Here is an 18,712-nt window from a genome sequence, read left to right on the forward strand (position 1 = left end):
TTTAGGAGTTCCTGGTATGGCTCAGTGGTTAAGGAATCCGACTAGGAACCATGAGGTTGCGGGTTCAATCCCTGGCCTCACTCAGCAGGTTGAGGATCTGGTGTTGCCCAGAGCTGTGGTGTGGGTCACAGATTGCTCAGATCCCATATTGCTGTGGCTCTGGCGTAGGCCAGCAGCTACAGCTCCGATTGGACCCCTAGCCTGGGAACCTCCATAGGCCGTGGGTGCGGCCCTGGGAAAGACAGAAAGACAAGAAAAAATAAAATAAAATAAAAGAGAAAAACATTTGGCTTATGGTTCTTTTGCTTGATGTGGCTACAAATACATTCTCCCAAATGGCTGCCTTTCCTTGTTATTTATATTTGATTAATCCCCATCTATCTCACAGGATGCCTGTGCTTCTAGGCCTTACTCCGTCACTCAGGAGAATGGTCCCCCCTCAAGCCTATATTTACCTGACTGGGGTCACTCTGAAGTTGCAAAATATGAGAAAAATGGCACATGTGAGGGGTGGCACAATGACCTCTCTTTCCTTTTCTGCCAGCAGAACGGTGACATGACCCCAGCTATAGAGAAATTGACTCCAGGTGTGGCTGTCTTCCATCCGCTTGTGACCTGCTCATGAGCTTTGTCACCATTCCCCTCCTTTCCTTCCGGCAACCGCCTTGGAGGAAAGGTGGTTATTGCTTTTCACAGTTGGTACTGAAGCTGGCAGGCCTTCCTCACTTTGTGGTTCAGACTTGGTTGGCACCATTCCCTGGTTCTCAGCAGGTGACTCTCTCTTCCTATCTGTGCCCCACACACCTCCCTCCTCCATGGTCATTTCGGTGATTTTCCTTGGGGGAGGGTGGAGACTGTTTATGTTGTCATCCTTCTTGTAAGTCTGTTTTCTATTTTTTTTCAAACTTAAAAAAAAAAAAACAACTTAGCAGATGTTACAAAGTTGCTTAAATTTGCATTTCTTGATTACGAGTTAGTTGGAACATTTTCCCAGAAATTTGTTTTCTATTTGTATGTTCTCTTGTGTAAATTTTGTTTATTTGAGACTTGATCATTTAGTTTTTGGAGTCCTGTGGGTAGTTTCTAAAAATATATGGTATGCATTCTGAGATCATTAAGGAATTGTTCCTTTCTATCATTTTTGATGGAAATATTTTCTTTTCAGTTGTGTTTCCTTTGCATTTTTTGTACATTTTATAATGTTTTATGATCTCCAGCATTGTTTTCTTTCCTAATCTGTTTACCTGTTTAGTGCTTGGCCCTTCTCCCTCAACTGTAGGCTCCTTAAGGGTTTGGACACTGTGTGGCCTACTAACCCCTGACTCCTTAGTGCTAGAATAGTGGTACCTGGCACAAAGTACTTGCCTAATAAATATCTATTGTATAAAAATATATTTGACTGCTTCAAAACTTTCAGAGTCACCATCTCTTCTTAATGGCGTAAACGTTTAATCTGTTTTTCTCAGATTATTTGGTTAAATGAAAATACTTAGTTTTTTTTTTTTTAGTTTTTCAGAACATATCTGTTTTTTTCCTACATACTATTTTCTAAACCCCATAGATTATGTTTTTTCTTCCCTTTTTTGGGGTAGTATTTTTAAATCATATATTAAATTATTGTGTTCCATGAATTAACTTTTTAAATTTTAAAATATTACCTTATGGGTTTCATTATTATTGCTTAAAATAAGTTTTAAAACAAATCGCATTCATTTCATCTTTTGTCATAGTTCATTTAAGAATATTCTTCAGTAATGATACTCATATTCTTTTGATTTAATTTTAGAATCTTTGGGGGATTATTACTGATGGCTCCTCATAATTGCTACCATCTTTTCTCAATGCTGAGAAGCTAGATATCTGTTAATTTAGTTGTGGATTGGCATCAATTTTATCTGTTTGTCATTTCTAGCATCTACTTTTTCCCACTTCTAAAACCCTACATATTTTCCTATCTCTGGCATACATAGGAGTTGCTAAAGGAAGTTGGAAGGAGGTTTAAGCTATATAAAAATGGCACCATCTAAGGGAGAGGCCAGTTGAACTGGATTCACTTAAAGGCCAAAGAGAGCTTTATTCCCTAGGTTTGCCCTAGGGATTACCAAGCCTAAGAAAATTCATACCAACAGAGTCACTCTGGAATCAGAGGCAGATCCACCACCAGAACAATTAGCATTGGTCCAATCAGTACATCTCCTTGCTATGATCCAAGTGCATTCATCAATCCAACACTTTTTCATTCAGCAGCTATAATGTGCCAGACACTGTGCCAGACACTGAGGCTATAGGAGACAAAAGAAACAGCTGTTCCCTCATATAGAAATCTTACAGGGATATTTATCTACTGAGGAGCATTGATAATATCCTGGATAAGAAGGGCTCTCTTAAAGGAAGTGCAGGATGTAATTCAAAACTATACAGGAGGTGTCAAGTCTAGATTAGGTGTGTTGGAGAAGTCTTTCCGGAAGGAAATGATTTCCAATCTAAAACCTGAAGGTGAAACAGTCCTTAGCTGGTTAAAAGTGAGATGGCATTGGGTTTGAATGGTGGTCCTGGATGAGGGAGCCAGAGAATATAAATGTCATAAACCATTCAGCTATACTGAATTGGGTCCTCTGTTCCATCATAAATAAGTTAAAACTGGGGTCTACTTAAAATCTATTGTTTCTATCCAGCTACATATTAGAATTATATTACCCTATAGACTAGATTACTCAAGAGTCCAGTAGCCAGGGCTGTTTTCTCTGGTTAGTGCTTGGCTAGGCACTGCCAATATTGGCCTTAATGATTTCCTTTTTTTGTTCTTTTTTGTAATTAATCGACTTTCCTCCTTTCTCCATCCCCGACACCAAGATTGACATAATCTCAAAGTTATGATAGTACATTCAAATAGGTCACCTCAAAGTTCTGTTAGCTTAGAAGCTATCCTGCCTCAATCAAGTGTCTCTACATAACTCTTTCTGACCAACAGTTATTTTGCAATCTAACTCTCAGAAGAAAATCTATTTTTCCATTGCTGGGAGTCATCTTACTGTGGCTTTCCACCTTCTTGTATTCCTAACTTAATGTTTGCTTTCTTTTCAGTAAACAGAAAATGCACAAATTTAATTTTGAATAAAAAAATCTTCTCTTAAAGGACCACTGTCCAGTGAGGGATGCTCCCACCACTGAAAAGATCCATTCATAATCAAATATTGTGATTATCTGTAAGAAAGCACATGAATATGATTCTAGCAGTTGAGAGGAAATTGATTCTGTTTTCTGAAGACCATTTAAACCACAGATTCTTACTTAAAACTAGAAAAGTCGTCAGAAGATAAATATAAGAGTTGATATAGTTCAATAGTACACAGCCTCTGAAATGAAGATACAAATGTCAAGAACAAAAGATTTTAAAGGCTATTGTTTCGAAGGAGGAAAATATACCTTTATGAGACTCCTGGTTCACTGATACTGCAGAAAAACCAGGTCATGCTGCACTTTAAAAACTCTTTGATGACCTTTCTGGCCTGTCAGAATTAGTAGAGAAAATTTTAATGATACTCAGATCTATTGACGTTTTATGTGCTGAACTTTCTGGAAGAAATGAGGGGACAACATGCTATTATAAGTTTCGGTTCTTCTCTCTTACTGTCATAACTTTTGATCACACCTATTTTTCTCTTTGCCCTTTTTTTGGTTTGAATGAAATGTTTTAGAAAATGAGAGATTTGGTTGATATTTTGAGAGCTTGTCATTTTTTTTTTAAGTCATCCTTTGGCTCTGTGTCATTTATGTCAATACGTGAGAGTAAATGACCAAGAAATTTCACTGGGTAATAATGTGGATTGTTCATACACAGGTATCTAGACCTCTTGCCATAACTTTTTTTAGAAGAAATCTTCCCTAAATGCCCCATTTTCAACCTTTGGGAAATGACTTGCTCCTTAAGAGTTATATGACTTTTGACCTCTCTGCTTGAGGGAGATGAAGAGTGACTTGTCAGTGGGAAACCACAAAATGATCCTTTGGTTATGAACGCACCCAGAGTTGACTGGCCAATGTTTGTGTAATAGATACACAGGGCCTTGAACAGTGTGGGTGTATTGAGAGGTATCTGGGAAATGTAATGTGCTTTAAATTACCAAGAAGTAATTTGATCTGAATAAGGCAACTCCAAAGAGAGCTCATTATGTTTCACCAAATGCAATTGCAAACTGTAATTGGATTTTTTTTTAAAGATGAACAGCAAACCCAGGGAAGTGGTGCATTTATCATTTTTGTCAATCCCTTTCTAGAACTTGAGCACTAGGGGCAATGGCACACAGTGTCAACCGCCCTCCGGAACAGAGAGTATTCTGTAACTCAGATAGGGTAGGCAGACTTTGCTCTTCTTCTGAACACAATAGCTGTTGGTGTGTTTTGAGCAGAGGAGGCATTGTTCAGTGGACATTTTTAGAAGGTTAATCTGAGAGTGGTATTTGGAGAAGTTTGAGGGTCTGAAAGGAAATTTGAGCAAGGTAGAATATGAGACTGTTGTATTAGCCCAAACTTGTAAGGTTGGAGGTCTGGACCTGGGAAGAGGTGGTGGGTTTGGCATGGAGGATGTGAGTATGAGGATGGATTCAATGCAACTGCACTAGAGCATTTAATAACTAGTGGCATATTGGAGATAGTGTGTCATGGAAATAACCCTGGTCTAAGCATCAGGAAGATCAAAGAGGTTTTCAGAGCAAGGCTGAAGCTTAGTTTTCTATTTTATGAAAAAGAATTGAACTACAGTGATCTCCAATTCCTTTCCAGGCCTAACATTTTAAAATAGGAAAATTTAAAGACATTACAACTTTGCCCTTCATCCCTGTCAGGAGGCTTAACATCAGGAAAGAGTAAGAGGTACAGTTGATGTTTGGTGTATCTCTGACTTCTCACTGGTACCCTGGCACCCCCATATAGATCCCTGGCCAACTGAAGCCCCCAGTTTTACAACCATATCAACGTTTCTGATCCCCTTCCAGAGTCACAACTCATCTGTCTTAGATGTACATGTGTTGGTGGGTGATTGTGTCCATAACCACGTGATCAGTCCAAGCTTGGTGTGGTTTCTGTGGTTACTGCAGCACTCTCATAAACTAATTTGTAGAAAGGGATAAATAGCCTATAATGGCTAAATCATTTTTTTCTTAGAGATGATAATATTTCATCTTTGCATGGTTGGGCCAATTTTCAGAACTATTCACATTTCACTTACACTTCTTAGATGCACCATGGGGCACATCAACATCGGAGGTGTCAATACATCTCCTTTACAGATGAGGAAACTGAGATGCAGGACAATTAAGTAGGCACAAATCTGCTCAGCTAATAAGTGGCAAAGACACTCTGAAATGCAGGCTTTCTCACTCCAAGTCCATTGCACTCTCCATTCTATTAGCATATTCATGGGAATTTAAAGTCCCTGGGCAAGAATATAGAAGAAGCATTTTGGGGCCAGAGGCATTTGAAACCATCCAATGATCACCATTTGGTCTGTTTTTCTACTTGCGACTATTGTCCCTGCAACCATCTCCTGTGGAATCATCCTGACAGCATTCTACCTAGTAATCCATAGCAATAATGATTCTAATCACACTTTCTCCCTGACCAGTCCAAGGAACGCTTAGTGTATTAATGTTCTTAATTAATCTTCATGACATCTTAGCAAATGAAGCAGATTGCAAGTAGGATGTCCCACTTGGCTGACTGGGAAGCTGAGGTAGGAAGCAAGGTTACAGGGCTGCCTCAAGGTGAGAATAAATCAGCAGAGTCTGTGAGCCAAGAATAGCCTTTTCACAGCGGAAGCTTAAAAGTCTATTGGGAAGGGGCTTGTGCTATTCTCCTTGGAAGATTACTGTTCAGGCACCAGAAAAAGAAAAAAAAGCCACTTTAAAGTCAAGCTTTTCTCTGCTTAGTTATTTTTCAGTGCCTCGGAATTCACTACTTCTCTTCCTTTGGGGTCCCCACCTTTTATGCAGCTCAGGTGGCATCTTCTTTCTGTCTTCTGGGAGCACATGCCTAATTGTCCTGCAGTTGGCCATCTCCTTTACCCCTGCAGTGTCACTTCCCTGATATCTCCTCTGAGACTGGTGTACTCCTGTTTCTAATGGTGCCTCAGGAATTTGCCCCATGGGCTCCCCTTTCCTTTATTCGGGAACCCGGAATGGGGTCTTGTTTCCACAGTTTACACTTCTCCATTGGGAGAACGTGTGTTTGTTTCCAATATTGCATTTCAATGTTTTATTTTCATCAGAGAGAAGATGGAGTGACTTCATCTTTCTGTGTTAAAAATGATGATTGTGTCCATAACCACGTGATCAGTCCAAGCTTGGTGTGGTTTCTGTGGTTACTGCAGCACTGGGGATGGGCCCAGGGTAGCAATGACTGATTGCCTTGTGGCAAAGCAAAGGAGGAGAGTGTTGTTTGTCTGTGGCAGGGAGTCCGGTTACACTGGGGGAAAGGGAATGGAATTCCTGTAGGCTGACAGGAAGACCATAGTTATCTGTGGGAAAAAGAGTGATTATGTTGCTCTGTTGGTGGAAAATGTGGTTGCCTTTAACCTTGAGCCCAACCAAAGAATCCTATTACGATTTACTTTGACACTGTATTCAAACCACGCCCCCCACAACAATTAACCATCTTTCAAATATCATCAGGATGTGAGTTATCAAAAATAATATTACTCTGATGGTAAAAGTCTCCTTAAAAGCCTAAGCCACTTAGCTCAGCAAAGATAAAAAGGCCAAAGCCCATGCCAAAAAATCACCAAAATATTTACTGTGTCTCTTTTCAAAATCATTGTCCATGACATTTTCTTAAAAGCATCATAAGATCCAGACATGTAATACAGGCATGGGAAACAGCCTAAGTAATCTTTTTTACAGTTTTTTTTTTTTTTTTTTTTTTTACAAAATATTTGCTCAATACTTACCTTCGGTGACTGGAGATAAATGAAATGGTAAAGGAGAAGATTAAAATGCTGGCAAAGTTCTAGCAGCTTCAAGGGCAGTGCTGGGAAAGAAATGCTATATGTGTTGCCACCTGCCATTCTCAAGTCCATGGCAGACATCACTAATGGATCACCTCACTCTTCCCTGCGGAGCCTGTTCTCAGTGCACAGTCTTCCTCACCATGGTGCTAAACATAGCCACAGTCAAATTTTAGGACTTGGTTCTCCTGTTGAAAACCTTTTACTTTCCCTGTTGTAGAGCAAACTGACTTACCCTGCTTTCCTCCAGCATGAAACCAAAGGTACAGAGAAACTTGTCATTGCATGATGGGTGGGGGGGATTGGTATTAATATAATTAGGGTATTTTCCAGGAGAGCTAGGTTGATCTGAAGTCTACAGCTATGATAGAATCATCTCCAAATTTAGGGCACACTTAAAAATGCTGCATCATTAATGAAAGAAATGCAATTTAAAGCATCAATGTTTTGCCTTTTGAGTTACAAGTTTGATCATACAGAGAGTTTGCGGGAGGATTGTGGAAATATGTAGTCTCATTCACCTTGGGAAGTGGAAGTGTAGATTGATACTCTAATTTGGAGGGCAATTTAGAAGTAATCTCAAAAATTAAACTCACATACCATTTGTCCCAGTAATTCCACATCTACTGATGTGTTGCAACAAATGGTTAAGAATATGTATTTAAAGGATATGTGTGATTTTGTAATACATTGATGGCAAAATAATGAAAAAATAAAATTAGAGTTTACAATCTCTATATCTTGGTAGAATTCTATGCAGGCTTTCTGAAGAATGGGGTAGGTACCAAATGGTACATGGCATTGTTTCTTTATTCAATTCCTTCTCTCCTTAGCTATGTTTCTTTTCCCCATTGTTTTCACGCTTGGTCATTTAACATGCCTTGCCTAAGGGATGTGCGTGACCATGATACTTGACACATTCTAAACCATGACTGCCTAGCTTGACTGGGACACTTTAGCCCCAGGGCTGAAATTACATGAGCATAATGCCTCATAGTGGCTACTTTATCAGTTTGTGTTCCAGAGTGAGAAACTGATTGGAGCAGAGCCAGATGAACCCAGCTAAGGCAATCCAAGCCCCCTAACCACGCCCAATCCACTACTCTTATATCATATAAGCAATAAATAAATATTTGTTCTAAGCCACAGGGCTTTTGAGGTTGTTATATAGCATTACTGCAGCAAAACCTGACTGATATATCTAACATAGACAAAATGTCAGGAAAACACTAAATGAAAAATGCTAATTATATAACAACATTATTAATATGATGGGCATTTAAAATATCTATCCACCCATCCATTTTTGCTTATGTATGTGTAGAAAATATCTGAAAAGATATATGGAGAAACTATCAGCTGTAGGCACCTCTAGAGTGTTTGGGGCAGCAGGGAAGAGAGATGTGGTATTTAATTCATATTTTTACTATATGAAAATTTCCCAAAATGTGTTTCTTTAATAATAAAAATATTAAGAAAAGTTTTCATTCTTAGTATTTGCTATTTCAGTTTTTTTTTTCTAATTTTCAGCATTGATTTCTTTATGATGCCACTATACTTTTAAAATACTAGGAGTTCGGTGGGGGGCGGAATCCACAAGAAGAAATGCTCTGATAAACGAAACACAAATGGTCAAATGTATTCACTCAACAGAGACTTAACTCATGATCTGACCTCAGAGATCAGTTCCCATACTGAGGAGGTCGGTGGAGATGACCGTGGGGGTAGGTGGCAATGATGAGTTGCTGCCTGGGTTTGTGTTGCTTTGTCACCGAAACAAAGGCAAATACCGAGAAGTTGGAAGGAGAATGGCACATGCTCTCTCTTGGTCTTTCTTTCGAGGGCAGAATTGGTGTTTTAAAAAGAAAAGCAAGAAATCATATTCATAGTGCATTTAACATTTTTTTTTTCTAATTTAAAAAATTATGAAAAAGGCTGATCCCAGACTAAACTGAGAAGAAATATTTCCCTGAATTCTATCCCAGGCCAAGAAAACCAGTCTTTGCTTTGGTCGTATTCCTTTGTGATTCATTTATGGGAAAAACAAAGATCTCTTTTTCCCAGGAGGCATTGTCCCACACTGTTTCCTCTCAGAATATCCCTCTCTCACCTTTACCTTTTGCCTCATTAATTCAGTTCAGTTTCACAGCTCAGCTGTCACCTCATTTAGACCCCTGCTGTTTCCCCCAGGACAGGAGTTGCCCTCCTGTGCATCCCACTATTACTGTGTCTATAAGAGTAGTGTGGAACTAGCACGTTTTGCTGTCAGCACCCATTTATTTGTCCTTCTCACCCATTAAGCACTTTAAGGTTAGGCACAGTGGCTTATTTATCATCATATCTCTAGTAACCCATCCTGTGCTTGGAGGGTATTAGGTGCTCAATAAACAGCTGTTGACTTGCTAAAAAGAAGAGTGCAGATTTGATAAGGTAATCTGTACCCTGATGCTAATGTCTAGCCCTTTAGGAATTTTTGCCTTTTAATAGAAAAGGGCTGGCAGGGCAGGGCACTGATTTTTTTTTTTCCAGAGGAGTCTTCTGATTCATAGGGTGAACGAGTGTCTGGATTTGGCCAGAACTGAGGAATCTCCCAGGATGTAGGACTTTCCTTGCTAACAGGGGGAAAGTCTTGGACAAATTGAGATGACTAGTCACTCTGCTTTTAGATCAGTCCCATAAAAATTACCACATCTTCTTATACACAGATCAAGGCAACCTGTGCCATCCTCTCCCTAGAATTTAGAAAGAATATCTTTAATATCTTATTGCTGATATTTCCATTTCTCCTATATCCTTCAGGGATCATTGCATCTTCATTTATAATTCAGGTGGTTTCTCAATAGACACAAAAAGATATTGATTAAAACCTTCTGCCCCATGGAGTTCCCATTGTGGCTCAGTGGTAATGAACCTGACTAGTATCCATGAGGATGCAGGCTTGATCCCTGAACTTACTCAGTGGGTTAAGGATCCAGCATTGCCATGAGTGGTGGTGTAGGTCGCAGATGCAGCTTGGGTCCTGTGTTGTTGTGGCTGTGGTATAGGCCAGCAGCTGCAGCTCCAATTCGACCCCTAGCCTGGGAACTTCCATATGCCACAGGTGTGGCCCTAAAAAATAAAATAAAATAAAACAAAAAACAAAAAAAATTTCCACCCCTTCTTGCTATGTCCATCAAAGATTGTCAGTCAACTCAAGGAATTTAATATGAGATTAAGTACTTAGAGGGTAGGGACCATGGCTGTTTTTATAGTGACAGGGATAGTAGTAAACCAGTGCTCCTTTCTTATCAGAGCCTTCTCCTGCCAATAGTGATGATGAGAGAGAAAAGAGTTGCAAGATTATTAGGCATACTTTGAGTTAGCACAAGTTATTCAGTCTGGCTAAGAGTCAAGACCCTTCTGCAAACATGTCTCAAATAATCCCCCAGGGAATGTTTGTATGCTGGAGCTAAACAGACAAGATCTTGTCTTTGTTGAGTCTGCAGGTTTCGACCAGAAGTCCAGTTGTTTTTGCCCCAAAAGAAAAAGGTTGGCTAAGGCAGCTGATGGGCACAGCTGTGAAATACAGGGATTTCCAAATCCAGACTCTGTCAAGAAATTAGCTCTCTGGCCAGCATCTGTGCTCCAGCTGTGATAAAGCACAAAGGGCTCCCCCAGAAGACCGCTGAGGCCAAACAAGATCCCTGCTCCTCATGGCACCTCTTTCTCCGGAACACTGAGGTTTCCTCTGGAAGCATCAGATTACACCAAGTCTGGTCTCCAAACTGTAGCTTGGCCAGCCTTTGACGTCTCCACAGTCCTTCTCTCTTAACTGTGCTTTACTGTGAAACTTGTGGTCTGGACCAGTTAGAGGCGTGGGTGACACGAAAGACAAAGAACACATTAATTCAAAAAGATCAGTGTCTTAAGCATCTACTTCGTCAGCATATATGAGTGAGCACCCACTCCCACTTGTTCTCTGTGGCATGGAACTGCACAGAATAAGCAGTTAGATCTATCACTTTCCTTACTTTCCACTGAGTGAGGATCTTAAGCATCTTTGGGACAAGCACCAAGAGGGTGTATTTCCAGGAAGAAGAACATTATGCAAAAGGGATGGACTCAGAACACTTTTTAAAAGAGAACACGTTTTCAGGATGATTATTAAAACTGGGATAATAAGATGTTAGAAGAAGCAGTATAAATATAAGGCAGTGAAATGAAGAGAGTAGCAGACAGAGGGAAGGCCATTAAGGGCTGACTGTGTAGCCCATCCCTTCCTTCTTTCCCTGCCCTCGTCTTAGGCTTGAGATCCTGACCTTAGAACGTTGATAAGCCTCTTATTCCCGGAATGTTTACAATGCCTTTACTTGCTTCTCACGTGGCTCTTAGGTGGAGGTGACCCCTTAGACCCCTTAGAGTGATAACTAACCATGAATGTTGCCATGTGAGGCAACATCTGTCCTCACAGCAAGAGAAAAAATATCTCCTGCTCTAGCTACTACTACTGAGTAACAAACCACCCCAGAACTTAGGGCATAAGACAACCTTTCTTTTTTCTCACAGACTCTGGGGCAGGAATTAGGACACGGCAAAGCAGGGGTGATTTGTCTCTGCTCCGTTATATCTGGTACCTCAGTTGGGAAGACCTGAAGACTGAGAGTAATGTGATAGATGGAAGCTGGAATCATCTGACGGCATCTTAACATATCTTTGGGGGTTGATGCTGGCTGTTGACAAAGACCTCAGCTGGGCTGTTGGCTGGAGCATTTACCCATAATCTCCTCTCCATGTGGTCTCTTGGCATGGACTAGTTTGGGTCTCCTTACTACATGGTGGCTGGTTTCCAAGATGAGAGTTCCAAGACAGCAGCAGTGCATGATATTTTTGATCTATCCTTGGAGATCACTCTGTCCTGCCACATTGATTGAGGCAATAACTAAGCTCTACTCAAGCTTATAGTGGAGGAGACATAGATGTCATCACTTGATGAAGGGGATTTTAAGGTCATATCTTAAAGTGAGCAGGTAGGATGGTAGGTATTGCAGTCATCATTAGAAAATATTACCTGCCACATCCTCCTAAGTTAAAAGTTTGAGAAAAGTGGTTAGAATTTAGGCAAGGTTGGGGGACTGGAAGTCATGATTTTTTTCTTTGAAAATTCTTGTGACTTCTGAATACACTCTGCTGATTAATCCTCCACATCTTCACCCTTGCAGTTCTTCCCGCCATGAATGCACTTTCCTGTCTTCTTTGTCAGATACACTTTAGTTTAATGTTCCAGGCATGATTCTATTGGTAACTCATTGGTAAAATCTTCTCTGGTGAACATAGATAGAATTAATCACTCATTTCTCTGTGCTCCAAACAATAACTAATGTGTAATGAGCACCTTTCTACATACCAGGCATAATTCCAAGTCATTTACATGGTTTAAATAATTTATTATTCCCAGCAAGCCTATACGGTAAAGAACATTATTGTTAACTTTAAAGATGAAGAAACCCGAGGCACAAAGGATTAAATAATGTGGCTAAGGGCATATAACTTAATAGTGGTGGAACTGAGTTCAGGCAGCATCTGGCAGTATGCCACACTTAGTGGGGCTATTGAGAAAAGACTTAAGAAAAATGTTTACAGGAGTTCCTGATGTGGCTCAGTGGGTTAAGAACCCAACTAGTATCCATGAGAATGCGAGTTTGATCCCTGGCCTTACTCAGTGGGTTAAGGGTCCAGGGTTGCTGTGAGCTGTGGTGTAGGCTAGCACAGGTGTAGCTCCTATTTGATTCCCTAGCCTTGGAACTTCCATATGCCATGGGTATGGCCAAAAAAAAAAAAAGAAAGAAAAAAAAAAACAGAATAACATTTACAGAAAATATTTTCTAAGTAATTTTCACAAAGAGTGTAGATAGGAGATGGAACAAAAGTACTGAAACTTTGGTCAACTCAGTCCTTCCAGTGGACTTAGACACCACTTCCCCCTCATAGTGCCCCCTGAATCAAAAACCCAATTAAGAGCAGACATTGACCTACTTGCAGGAAAACATTTTCCAGTCATGTAAACCTACTTTTGAAAGAGGAGAATACAAGTAGCCTGAAAATGTAGCATTTTAAAATTGTTATTTTGTAACTATTTCTGTGAAGTCTGGGAAGGGTTAAGGATGAGGTTGTCTCTTTTCTCCTCATGGAAGAAAAGCAGAATCTTAAATAGCTCTGCTTCCCCAGCTTGGCAGTGTTCTGACTTCGAAGGATGCCTCTAATTGCTCAGAAGCACAACCTTCTCTCCTTGAGAATCCTGGCAAGTGATGTAGGCACTTTCTTTTTGCCTTGCCTCCTTCCCAGTCCTCCCCATTGTCCTTCCATCCCACACACCTCTGTGCGTTCACTAAGCATGAACGCAGGGTTGCCTGACCTCAGACTCCAGGCGCCCATTTTGGAAGAGTTTCTAAGTGAAAGAGCAAGCAGTATTCCAATGGCATCGGGCCATTCTTAATTTTTCTTGAGAGAAAATGACGTTAACTGTAGTATGATTGCAGAGATAATTAGCACCACGTATGCAAATACTTGATTTGTTTGGAGAGAGTTAGCACTCAAGATGCCAGGGAGGGAAAAGTCCCATCTTCTCAGATGCAGAGACTCCACCCACAAGTAATCCTGTACTTTTATTTCTTGGAGAGGATTTCCAAAGCCTGTGTTGTGCCATTTTTCTGCTGCCCATCCTGGAATCCCGCTTCTAGGTCTAAATGAGGTTATAGGAAGCCATGCATTGTTTCATTCTTTGGAAATCCAACACTCATTCTCTGTCAGGGTTTATGTCCAATACCCAGGAGGCAGGCTAAAATGACTACCTGCATCCATGTTGGAAGAAGGCATCAAGGGGACATGCCAACTAGTTGACGCTGGAATTGGATGTGGGCAATCTGAGGTCCATCACCAGCTCCTCCAATCTTGGAATGTATGTTCTGCCCACAATTCCCACAGTGGGAGCTGTTCCAAGGATGTAGCCTTAAGAGAGTAAGGTGTCGTCACAACCATATGGATGGTATAGGTGACTGAACCCAGTTAAGATCTCTATATGAACTTCTAAGATTCTGGTGGGCAGGTGCAAGTGTAGACATTTATTCATTTGTGGTGCCCAGGACAAGCCTTGTCTATGAGTTCTCTCGCTTATTAAAACTGCCTCCTACCAATTTGGAGTGGCCTGCTTCTTTCTTCAGTTTCTCCTTGCTTCTTTCTTCAGTTTCTCCTTGCTTTTCATATTTAGGGGCCAATTTATGAACCAGCACTTCGTGGAACCAATTCACTCTCCTTCCCCTCAAGCCCAAGTTTCCCAATATGGTGCCTGCCTGAATCTTATGCTATTACCCTACAATTCATCTTTTTATAGCCCCAGTTTCTGTTATGTGCCTGTAATTAAACAGTGGAAGTTTGTAGAAATAATGCTTCTATGCACCTGTGAGGTTTTGAGAAAGGTTATGTAAGACTTCACAATTTACAGAATTTTCCTTAAGTATTCCCTGAGGGAACCGTTAGCCTTCAGAAGTGATCTTTAGAGACCAGCATTTCCTTCTTGTTGAGTTTTGGTCCAACAGGGATGTCTCCTTTATTTTTGTATGCTCTTTTTCTAGGGTCTTTGTGAATTTATTGATTGGAAATTTGATTTTGGTCTAAATATCATCAACTTCCTTATATTTTCTGTCTTAATTTTTTTCCCTATTTTTTGAACCTCAAGAAGAATTTCAGACATGCCATACTGGCTCTGCCCATGGCTACTTCATGCTCAACTCAATCTAAATATCTGGTTTTGGAGATGGGACACATGGCAAGAAATGTGAATTGCTGTACTCTGCCCCTCAGCCATCAAACATCCTTTGTTAACATTCTCATTTTACACTAAGTGAGCTATTGTTGCTACAAGTCAGTGGTTCCACTACAGAATTTGCAGCACAATAAACAAAGTATAAAATATAGGTAATGAGGACTGCCTCTAATTTCCCTTAATTGCACATTGAATTACAGCTAGCACGACCCTGACAACAATATTACTTCCTCAATACATAGCCTTGATGTACAGCAAATTTTTCTTGTATGACAGGTTTATTTCTCTGTGGAAGAACTGCTTAAGAGGTATTTCATTGTATGTTGCAAAGATGTAATTGGACTCTGGCTGGTTTAGTCACTTAATAGGTATGGTCATAATTATATGTCACTTTTTAGTATATGGGCTCCTCATTCCTTTCCAGGTTGATTGCTTTATCTAGGAGGCATCAAATGGCATCTCTCCAAAATAGTATCTGTGGGACCATGAGCTGCAGATTTATTTCTCTCTTTAAGTTCAGGGCTTGGTATGTCCAGAGAAGAATGGCAGCTTCATATCAAATAAGGCTCAAAAAAGAGAGGTAGTGAACTCTATGAATAAAATTAGTTTCTCTTAATATTTGAAGCATATTTTTCTTACATGGCAAAGAAAATCTGTAGAGGTATTGAGTACTTAGCAACTGACTTCTGGACACAAAAGGAATGATGTGCTTTGGGATTAAGTTCTCAGAAGAACACTTGTGGTGCCGGGCGATACTACTTACAGCATATCATTTCATCCAAAATTATTTTTTATTTAACTTTTGCATCTTCAATCTTAGTCCTAATGGCTAGTCCATTTTGAGTACTATTTTTCTTATCCTATTTTATGTGTCTCCATTCGCTTTGTTAACTGTATGTTGAACCAAAGCTGTCTGCAACATAACATTCAGAAATAACAACATAAGTACTAGGGTACTTAAGATGAATAGACTTGAGAGAAGGATGTCTCTATTTTAAAGATTTTTGGAGTATAGTTGGTTTACAAGGCTGTGATAATTTCTGCTTACAACAAAGTGATTCAGTTATACATATACACACATCCATTCTCTTCCAGATTCTTTTCCCACATAGATTATCACAGAATATTGGGCAGAGTTCTCTACGTTGTACTGTGTGTTGAGCCCAAGCTGATGATAACAATCAGAAATATCAACATAAGCACTGATGATGGGTAGATTAGAGAGAAGGAAAGATGTGGAAGTTTGGAAGGGATAGGTGATTCTGGGCATAGTGCAGTAGGACTCAATGAATAAATCTGCAGCGGTGATTCAATCTGAAGGGATGTTGAGTTGGGTGTTGGCAAAGTGGCATTATTTGAATAATGTGTAGTTATAGTAGCTTTGGTGGTGACAGTGACACGGCTGGCTGTGGTCATTAGTGGTGGCTGCTTCAGTGACCTTGTTGCTCCATATATATCCTCAGTGGCAGCAGCATTAGCAGCAGTGCCAGATAAAGGTAGCTTCCATGATGTCTTCAGTGGGTACCAATAGCATGATTGACAGTTTTAGCCTCAGGAGTGACTGATGACATCACCATAGCAGTTAAAGAAAGTGGGGAGGAAAAGAGCTGAAACACTATGGTCTCCAATTAAACTAGTGTTCCAAAGAGGATCCCCTCTGTGGATTATCAGTGGCTGAGAGTCAAGTATGGGGTGAAGAGGCTATTTTTCCAGGAGAATTGACAGGAATAAAGACATAGAGCACTAGGATATATCTTGTAAGACTGTTGTACTAAATACAGCAGCGAGGTGTAAAGTAGGTAAAACAATGCCTGGTGCATGTTATAAATTAGCTCATTAATATAATATGCTGATAATATTATTATTGCAGTTCCCTCTTGTTAAACACTTATTAAGTCCAGGGGTGAGACTAAGGTCTTTATTTGTATAATGTAAACAACATTTTTATGCCACAACTTTAGTTTTATGCTGTTAGAGACTTACACTTACACTTTTACCCCCAGCCCCCATTCCCATGATGAAGCTCTAACTTCCAATAAAACTCTATTGGAGACAGAACTTTTAAGGAGGTACTTGGATAAATGGGGTCATAAGGGCAGAGCCTTAATCTGATAGGGATGGTGTCTGTCCCTATAAGAATAGACACCAGTGTTCACTCTCTGCTCACATGGAGAAAAGCCTCTTTGAGGACACAGTGAGACAACACTGTCTGCAGTCCAGGAAGATGGGTCTCACCAGAAACTAACCCTGCTGGTACTTTGACCTTCAAGCCTCCGGAATTGTAAGAAAACCAATTTCTGTTGTTTAAGCCACTCAGCTGATGGTATTCTGCTATGGCAGCCCAAGCAGACTAACACATACACTAACGACAAACATAAAAACCAGCCGTTCTGCCAAATCCTTTATCTCCCATAATTCAATTTATTTTCTACGACTACCTCTTGCTCTCCTACCCTACTGATGGGAAGAACACTTTGTCTTGCCAATTATTGGTTCTTGACTTTGTGGTTTAAAGCAAACTGTTTGGTTAGTTACCTTTTTCTCTCTGCTTTTCCAAGATGGCACTTGGGAGCAGAGGGACACTTCTTTTCGAGGAGGCATGAGGTCCTTCTGGTTTTCTCCGGGGAAGGAACTTGTGCTGTGTCCATTGCTGAAGTGTCTGCAATGGAGTAACTTGTTTGCACATCACAGTTAGGGCCTCGTGGGTCCCCCCCATGGTGGGCATGGCCTCACCTTAGCAGTTCCTGGGGCTGTGGGCCCTTGGGGGCTTGGCTGTAACTCCTGTCCTATCCCTAGGACTCCTAGGAACTTCAGATCCTGCCCCCCCAGACCTTGGGAAGGGGAGGGGGATTGTGGATAGAGGGGGGCAGAATAGTCTCTCAAGCACTTCCAACTGGTGTTTTCCCAGGTCATTTCTACTGCAACATCTAGACACTATGTTAGTCTAGCTGCCTTACAGAGACAGGTCACCTGCAAAAGGGTGAGCCCTGGGAAGTGAAGGAATAAGCATGTTACTTTGTATCCTCTGACTACTATAAGCTTTTAGATCCCTTGCCCTGACATTGACCTCAGAGGAACAGGGGAATGAGTTCCCTTATTATCTGTCCTCCAAATTTTCTTCACTCATTTTCAGGTTCTATCTGCTCATTTTTCATTTCAACTCCAGTGAGAGAAATTGCCCTTCAGTCCAATCCTCTCCCCTCCATCCTTAAGTTTATGCTCAAACCCTGGGCTCCCGGCTTTCTAACTTTGGCTCTTGATTGATAAATCTCCACTTTTGGAGTTTAAAGAAAACACCTCATCAAAATCATAGAATCTACACATTAAAGGCACTTGTCTATAGCCTATTGTCCTATAGCAAACAACAACAAATCTATATTTTAAAACTCAAAGCCAAGCAGTGATTTATTTGATCTAGGATACTCTACCTTCCTCTTGAAATATTGAATGTCTCAAGGGTGACAGGAAAACAAGGAATAATTAAGGGTTTAAGGGAAAAGAGGATACATTAGGTAAATATGTTCAAAATACTCCCTGCTAAACTCTCTTGTTAGTAAATCCACACTCAACCGCCCTTCACAAAGTATCTTTACCTTTATCTTGGGTTGCCCCTCCCTTCAAAGAAAGTAGGAACTAAGGTCTGTCTGACTCTCTTTTGATCCCTCTTTCTTTTCCACAGAGTTTAATCAGTGATAGCTGACAAAGCTTTTAGAGGGAACAGATAAGCCTTGAAATGACCTTGAATCACTAGAGGGTACTAAGCAGATTTTTTTGCTTAAAATCTAGAAAAAGTGAAGGGTGCCACTCTAACTCCAGTCCTCATTACCACCCAGCCTGGTCTCAGGAAGCCGAAAGGCAGCACTGGCTAAACAGAGGTCACCAGAGAGTGAGAGCAGACACCATGTCATAACCTT

At 40.5% G+C, this 18,712-nt stretch overlaps 1 long non-coding RNA gene across 2 annotated transcripts in view; it reads left to right on the top strand.

Moving 5' to 3' along the window:
* The window catches only part of LOC110260232, a 121,826-nt gene that overhangs the window by 94,995 nt on the left and 8,119 nt on the right, over positions 1-18,712 (top strand). The window contains exon 3 of one of the 2 annotated variants that reach the window (XR_002343139.1): positions 548-950. The exons of the other annotated variant lie outside the window; for it this stretch is intronic. This is a non-coding gene — a long non-coding RNA (uncharacterized LOC110260232). Of the gene's footprint in view, positions 1-547; positions 951-18,712 lie in introns of those variants that run through there. 2 annotated transcript variants of the gene reach the window in all.

Source organism: Sus scrofa, chromosome 4 (assembly GCF_000003025.6).
Source record: "Sus scrofa isolate TJ Tabasco breed Duroc chromosome 4, Sscrofa11.1, whole genome shotgun sequence".
Lineage (NCBI taxonomy): Eukaryota > Metazoa > Chordata > Mammalia > Artiodactyla > Suidae > Sus > Sus scrofa.